The sequence below is a fragment of the Carex rostrata genome, chromosome 16 (assembly GCF_964058835.1).
Source record: "Carex rostrata chromosome 16, lpCarRost1.2, whole genome shotgun sequence".
Taxonomy (NCBI): Eukaryota; Viridiplantae; Streptophyta; class Magnoliopsida; order Poales; family Cyperaceae; genus Carex; species Carex rostrata.
Genome location: NC_135933.1, coordinates 10,254,237 through 10,262,475, shown reverse-complemented (window position 1 = coordinate 10,262,475; position 8,239 = coordinate 10,254,237). Strand labels below are relative to the sequence as shown.

Genomic DNA, 8,239 nt, shown 5'->3' with positions numbered 1-8,239 from the left:
AAAAATAGAACCATTCTGTCAAGAATTGACAATTTAATCTACATCAGTATCACTGATACCCAGTCTAAAGAAATAAGTCAAGAAAATCAAATGTTGAGTTCTCAATTCATATGCACAGGTCATAAAAATAAAATGTCACATATTTGTTCCACTGATAAAAGGACAAATATTGAGAAATTCTAAAAGAAGCAAAACCTGATCAAGCAAGAAAGGGGATGGAGATGGGGAGGGAGCTTGAGCGGGTGGGACCACCTGAGGGACGCCATAAGGGGAGGGAATCTGTTCAGGCATGATAAGAAGGTCAACGTTGTCTTCTTCGACCAGTGCATACTGTAAAAGAAGCACAAAGCTAAAGTAAACAAAAATAACAAATCTCAACGTTCGTAATATGCCATGGTATAATACTGGTGAAAATACTAATGCTGTTCAAAGCACTATAATTTCTGTCATATTTTCTAATTCTTGCAAGTCTTTTATGGCTAGTAGCTAAACGAACAACTTTTAGCATTACCAATGCACTTTATCTTTTGATCTTTCAGTATTTTTAGTTATCCAACGTGGAAATACTGCAAAGATTTATACGGAATATCCTAACTGTATTTACTAATAAAAAAACACACTTAAAAAACTGCTCAGGAAATCCTTGCCCCCGTGTCAGTAGAATGATGCCATTTGGACAAATTAAACATCATAAAGACATGTTAACTCAATTCAGTTCGCGAGAACAATTAAACTCCAAAGAATACATGCCATAATTTGATATGCATAGAAAGGAAGCAGAGTTGCTAATATGAACCATTTCAGCAATAGACAATCTGCCTTGATGATACTAACTATTAATCATCTAGCATAAAATAACCCCACAACAGATTCGATAAGAAAGAAACTTAACTTAATACAACCCTAGAAGAAGGATGCCTTCCCCTCCCACTTGCGAAGTCATCAAAGTTGCTCTTGTCAGTTGGCATCAGTGGCGAGGCTAGGAATTCAATCAAGGGTAGGCAAGCATAACTATATAAATAGTTGTAAAAAAAATTTAACATAAATGAACATCAAAGGTTTCAACTAAGTCAAAAGTTTATAACAAATATTAAAGAAATATATTAATGCTATAAAATCAAGTCAATGGAGGGAGCTTTCCTCTACGGTTACTCATATTTTGCCATTGTTGCATAATTCGTTCATCATCTACCTCATCAAATAACTCACTCTTGACGTAAGTAACCAAACATTGCTAACCTGGGAGATGAAACCTGGACATGCTTAAATTAAAACATTGAAATGTAGATAAACTAAGAAAAAATGAAAATGAAATTGAAAGCCCAATGTTGCAGACATTGACCGAGCTCTTGAATTAATTGATCTTACAGGATACATGTCTCATTTGTAACCAATATTGGCTATAAAAGGAGCAATCTGTGGTGACAATTGCCTATAAAAGGAGCAATCTGTGGTAACCAATATTGCCTATTATTTGAAAAGGATTCACTTTTCAACTTGGAAAAATAAAGGAACTGAAAACTTGAAAACTTGAAGCTAACCTGTGGTGACAATTGCAGATTTTATGGCAGCATGGGACCAATCAGGATGCACTCATGCACAAATTTGAGAAGTGCAACAATACCACTCCAGGTGCGGCTATATCAGGCTGTACGTCCCATTAGAAAAATATATTAATTCAACTCACAATCTCTCTGTGTATTGTTAGAGACAGCTTCCCCCAATTTCTATATTAATTGAATTATAAAACACATACCTTGAGGATACCGGGAAATGTCGGGTTTGGCTCTCTTGATGAAAATGCTGCAATTTTTGGTGCCAGTACTTGTTCTCCTTCTATACTATATACCGGGGAGATTTTTACCAGTGGGTTCCTGCTTTCAAATTAAACAATTACACAATGGATTAAACTCAAATTTTCAAGCAAATTAATTGACCAAGCTCTTGATTTTAAAGGTCAGAACTTAAACCGAATTGGATTATAAAATATTGTCTGTAAAAGGGCAACCTTTGCAACCAATTGGATTATAAAATTGACCAATCACATCAAGAAGCAAAGAACAGAAGAGAAGGGCTTCCCTTGCAGAAATTTGACTTGTCTTGAAAAGGTTTATTCAGAAATTTTTCTTCTCTAATTGAGTTAACAGCCGTAATCTATACTAAAACTAATCCATAAAACATCCCAAGACAATCTTTTAAAGAAAATGAAGTACAAAAACACACTACACAAGCAGAAATACACCTGTGAAATTGGAAAAAAGAAGAGAAAAAAAACTACAAACCAGACATGAGAAGCAATTCAATTGTCACCACAGATCGATCCTTCTCTTCGCACTCAAGATCGATCCTGCCATTCCAGAGATGAGAAGCACAGGATCGAGCGCCTCGTCATCAGTAACCTTCTCTCTACCGAGCCTTTCTTCTTTCTCTCTACCTCTCCGATCGAGCAGCACCGCGTCTTTCTTCTTTTCCTTCGCGCAGGACAGAGTGGCTGAGCGGAGAAAGAAACTATTTTCCTTCGCGCAGGAGAGAGCGTCAGGTTCTGGGCCTAGGGTAGGCAAGCCCATCAGAAAAGCCCGGTCCAAAAAAAAAAATTCCAGGGGCAGGCAAGTGCCTACCCCTGTTTCATACTGGACTCGCCCCTGGTTGGCATCAACCAATCCATGTTGAATTCATTCCATCTTTCAGCTTCAAGAGAAGAAAAAAAAATAGTTAGAAGTGTGGTTTTATTTCAAAATAACAAAATTAATTATCAAGGTTTTTAAACAAAAAAGAAGCCATTCAGTGGAATATACTTCTCATGCTAGCATGCAATTCAGTGGAATAATTCCATTCGATCTGAAAATTAATTTTGTGTTGGACATTTTTTTTTCTAAAAAAGGTCCCAACCTTAATGGCAGCTGCTTTAGAGGGTACTCAAGTGGAAAGGTTCTGCTCATCGTGTTTTCAGGTACCGTACAACTATAGTTGCATACTGTTCATTAATGTTAGGACAGTTACAAAAAAATATTATACCTCCAGTGTGGTCGAAACTATGGCCGCCATCATCTTGGTCTATATAGGACAGTACACCAAGTCCAGTCAGGAGCAGTAATCCACCCGCAACGCACCCAAAATATTTTGGAAAACTTCTGCATAAAAGAGGTTAGAAATGTTTATCTCCTTGAAAGTGTTTCTATCCTTCTCTTTTCTTTTTGTTATTCATCTTGAAAGCATGATAATTACCTAGACAGAAATGTTGCAGAGGCTGAAGCTGTGAGGATAAGAACACCTACAACAACAAATGCTATGTTCATAGCTACTAGTTTTCGCCTTTTCTCCTCATTAATCTCGTCTGCAAACACAAAAAATAATATTATCATACATTTTTTTTATTTTTTTTGAAGTAGAAGACCACTAAACACTACAAATCTCAAAACTAGAGTAAAGTTGAGGTATTTTAGATTTCCTTTTTTTCTGTTTATTTAAGATATCAAAAAGAATTACATCCATAAATTTTTTCTTTGAGCTGCATCTTCTTGTGAGCTGAAACGAAGCGAGACTGAGTCAATCGATTCTCTCAACGATGAAGGCAATGGTACCTGTTATCCATAACAAAATACCAAATCAAGCACACATAAAAAAAAAATAGAACAGGAATAAAAAAGAAGAAAAGAATGACATATCTGAGTATCAGGATTGAAACTGCAACTATCGTGAATGCGAGAAGTGTGCCAACACTAACCTATATAATTTAAAAAGGAGTTGCAATGATTGCATGCGAATATAATTCTACAAACTATCAAAGACTATACAACAAGGTGATTACTGGTACCATACCATTCCAATTAGCTGACAGACCTCCATGAAGAATGAAAGGACAGCCGCGCAGATGCCGGTAAGAACATTACTCTTCACTGGTACCTGGGTTCTTTGATTTACATCAGAGAAGAATGGCGGTACAAAATCTGTCTCTGGCCATTGCAATTAGTATTCTATACTGGATTTATGAAACAAAAAAAAAATTCCTTTCTCAGTTCGGAGCTGATTGGAATCTTGCTTGATTATATGAAATAAAGGAAATAATAAAACACTAGTATCGTTATTGGTACTAGTCCAAGTACATGAGGAAGAACTGAACCTGCAACAGAAATAATTAGTTTACTAGCATTTTTTGTCTAAATTGGTTTACTATGTTTGGTTGCAAAACAAGTATAGCTAGAATAGCCAAATCAAGAATAGCTATTGTTTGTCTTATTAGAATAGCCAAATCTCAAAATCCTTATGAATTAGCGACCAACAAAAGAATCAGGTTACAACCTAATTAAAGAAAACTATTGAAGTAAACTTGATCAGTGATGTGCTCTAGTATAGTAAAGTAGTAACCACAAGGTTCAGCACATCACTCCAAGCAAATTGGATAATTAAATGCAAAAAATGTTGTTAGAAGGGAAATTGAGCAAAATTTCTAGCACATAACAGTGAATTCTAAGAAATTAGCCCGAGCTATAGATAGAATATAACAGTGAATTCTAAGAAAAATCAACCATATACCGGATTCAACAGTAGCCATAATTAAATGCGTAACTAGAGAAGAGAGATGGGGGAATATCAAGTTTGAATTACCATAAACAATAAAAATTCAAAAAGAAATGAAATATATTGCTTACCAGCTCAACGTATCATGAAAACAATTGACAATAATGATCAATTGAGAAATAGAATGAGAAAACAATACCTAACAGGTTTAATGAGACAATTTTGATGAAAATTTGTAGTTATACCTATCATCTTCTATCTCGATGTCTCTTACACCGACTGTTCCAGTGTTTGCCTTTATATGTCTGGCTTGATCCACATCTGCAATAATTCAAGTTTATTTACCTCTAAAGTGAAGAATTTAGAAACTATGTAGTTATGAAGGACAAATTAGTGAAAAAGCTCTTCATGTTTCAACCAATTATTTTCAGTGTTTAGACTTTAAGAGAGTTCTGAGCCAGTATAGTTTGGAATACCTTATCTAATTAAACATAGGGGTCAAACCGAAAAATTCCCAGCAGCACTTCTAAACTCTAGACAAACTTGCCTACTACCCAGGACCAAACTTTAATGAACTCAATTCACTCAACATAGCAGCCAAAAACCAGCCACAAAGCAGTACCTCAACTCAATTTGAAAAGTGACAGAAATTCACTATTCTAAACAGTGCCAATTAGCACCATTGTTATTGTTATAAAGATTAAACACAGTTAAAGGTTCTTAAAATTCTTGGAAACTCCCTGAGGTTCTAGTACAGCATGCAAACCATAACCATGCTTAAACTAGACTGAAACACCCATTTTGACAATTTAAATCTTGGATCAAGGAGACCTAGACATGATATGCCTGCTGTGATTTTAATCCATACGTTTTTTCTCAATTTAAGGGAAGAAATCTATGAGTTTGATCTGTGCATACAAGTTTGATATAAATGATGGCTTTGTGTTAGGAGTGTAGCCTCCTCTAACAGCACCAGATGGTGATCCAACTAGATCAAACCCTAAGATATACGATTTCTACGAAAATAAAGATCAAATCGAAAGATATGCTTATCTGTGCGCGTCAGAGGTCTGAAAGGCCGGCTCCTCCTCCTGATGCTCGGCTTCATCTCCGTCTTCCTCCCTGATCTCTTCTCCTTCGCTCCCTTTCTCCTTTCTCCTTGGCCTCCTCTCCCGCGATTTCTCTCTTATCTCTCCTGCTCTCTCTCTCTCTCTCTCACGAGCTCTTATCTCTTTCTCTCCTCACGCAACTGGCCTACTCTCTCTCTCTCTCTCTCACGAGCTCTTATATCTCTCTCCTCATGCAAGACCTTTGTCTCTTTCTCTCTCTCTTTCTCTCCTCCCGTGATTTTGTCTTTTTCTCTCCCAAAGAAGAGGAAGGAGCTAGAATGAAGTGAAACGCTATCCTCTGCGTGAGCATTCACTATAAAGTAACAAAAAAATAGCGAAACATAAAATTAGATGCTATAGTGAAAAGATGTTATAACATTCATAATTCTTTTATATGCTTTAATGGCCTTCTGGTTATTGCACTTACATTATCTGGTCTTCAGAATAGGTTGAATGAAACTGGCTAGTTTTGGTCCAGAGCTTGTATCCCTTGAGTGAGCACTGTGCAGTGTATACCGCTGCTGCGGCGAGGAGAGAAGGTCGGTACCGCAACATGTTGTAATCCACCAAGCACAGCTCCATTAGAAAATATGAAAGCAGATCCATCTATGATCACAAAACAAAAAATAAATAAAACTGTTGGGTAAAAATTAAAAACAATCATATTTTGTAAAAACAAGTAGAGTATAATAGTTTAATAACCTGTTTATCAGACTGAGCAGCTTGGAGAAACCGTTTCATGAAGACATATGGAGTCGGTACAGACATGTTGAATTGGAGTCTTTACAATCAGCCATTCCTGATCAAATGTTAAAAAAATGTTGCAATATTATAAAGAAATTCTTCTTGTGACAAAAAATATACCAACTAGTTATAGTATTTGCAAAAAGCACCCCATACATGAACATAATTTCGCTGCTACCAGAGAGAAAGATAAAAAGCAGTGACCTTTGCCCAATTTTTTTCACGGAGAAAATAATTCTTGAAGCTAAAACAAAAATTACTTCTAACCTATCCATTAAAAATAGGTGTTCTCGGCAAATGATTAAGCTGGTTTTGCCAAATAAAATAAACAGCCAAGTGCACACAACAAGTCTATAATGCCTTCTTACCATGTTAAGGATTTCCTGACGTGTGTAGGCATGGTCAGAGATTTGCACCAGATCCTCAACTACGGGCACAGAGACCTCCTCATATTTGCATGCAAGTAGCATTGCAGTAACTCCAACCAGCTGCAACTTCTTTCGTTGAACATTTTGCCGTTCTAGGAACCGGTCAATAATGTTCACAGTTAGATATAGTGTCTCATCCATGAGCTCAAACTTGTAATGCACCTGAATATGGAAAAGAAAGAAAAAAAAAATTAATATAGATGAGTTACAATAAGTTAAATTCCGACAATTTAATCCTGAAAATCTAACAAGCTTTTTTTTATCACAAGTTTTAACTAGTTACAATTTTCATGTATGAAGATCATATGAACTATTGTGGAAAGATTTTGGTTATGTTTAGAAGTCGGGGCATTATATTCATTTTTCTTTCATTAAAAAATTAGGGGCACCTTTGTGATTTTTCTTACCTTTAAATAGTTGGTGCATCCTTTTGACATTTTTACTTAACCTTGGTCTGAAAACATTACTAGTTTCACAAATGCCGGCAAAATTACCTCAATGAGTCAGTCAATCAGAATAGCTTGCATCTGATCATTGATGTCTGGTTGCTTAGCCATGTACTCAGGGTTCACACAACTTGTTTCCTGTGAAGTAAAATTAGTTAATTAATTACTTCTAAAATAAATAATATTAATACACTTTTCTAACTTAGTTAATAATGAAAGGGCCTATTCCTGAGAGATCACCACTTTTCCTCAAAGTTTGTTTTCTTGGAATGAATATTGCCAGATTAGCACATCTGGGCACCAAATTATATTTGGAAATTAGATCAAAATTATGACTCAATTTGGCATTATTTCACCCATTTTTTGGCAACATAAAATAGATTGACAGCCCAATGAAATAATAGGTAACCAGAAAATTTTGAACAATGCACGACTAATTAACAGGTACTACACCAGACAAAAAACACATTTCCAAAACAGTACAAAAGTGCTTGATTTGCATATATTTGGCAAATAGACCAAAGTACAGACTGAACTGTGACCTCATTTTACCACAGTTTTGCAACTTAACTTGACAACATTCCCAAAATTGTAAAATAAGGCTTGATTGCACATTATAAGAAGAAAAAAGTACCTCAATGTTTCTGTAAGTCCCGTATATTTCTTCGACGTAGTCGACAACCTTTAACAGGTTCTTGGCTCTGTTTAACACTGCACTTAGCAAAACGAAACATGATATCTAGAATCAGAGGTTCACTGCCAAATTATCTCATCAAAATTCCAACATTCACTTAGATCCTCTAGCATAATATAATAAATGAAGTTAGTTTTTCTCAATTTGAGGGAAGAAATCTACCTGCTAGTTTGATTCAAAAGATGGCTCTGCGTTAGGAGTGTAGCCTGCTCTGACAGCACCAGATCCTGATCCAACTAGAGATCTGAAGCTCCCTAGCCCCAGAAAATCCTTGTTTCTGCGTCTTAAACTCTGAGACAC

The 8,239-nt window shown here is 35.9% G+C and overlaps 1 pseudogene across 1 annotated transcript; it reads right to left on the bottom strand.

The window, feature by feature from the left end:
* Positions 1-3,509: 3,509 nt before the first annotated feature.
* Positions 3,510-7,951, bottom strand: LOC144567127 (cyclin-B2-1-like; annotated as a pseudogene). Its single transcript, XR_013515356.1, has 8 exons — positions 7,880-7,951; positions 7,294-7,383; positions 6,732-6,961; positions 6,330-6,408; positions 6,055-6,233; positions 4,764-5,940; positions 3,820-3,979; positions 3,510-3,724 (listed from the first exon to the last, which is right to left on the bottom strand). The product of XR_013515356.1 is annotated as a cyclin-B2-1-like (transcript).
* Between the last annotated feature and the right edge of the window lie 288 nt (positions 7,952-8,239).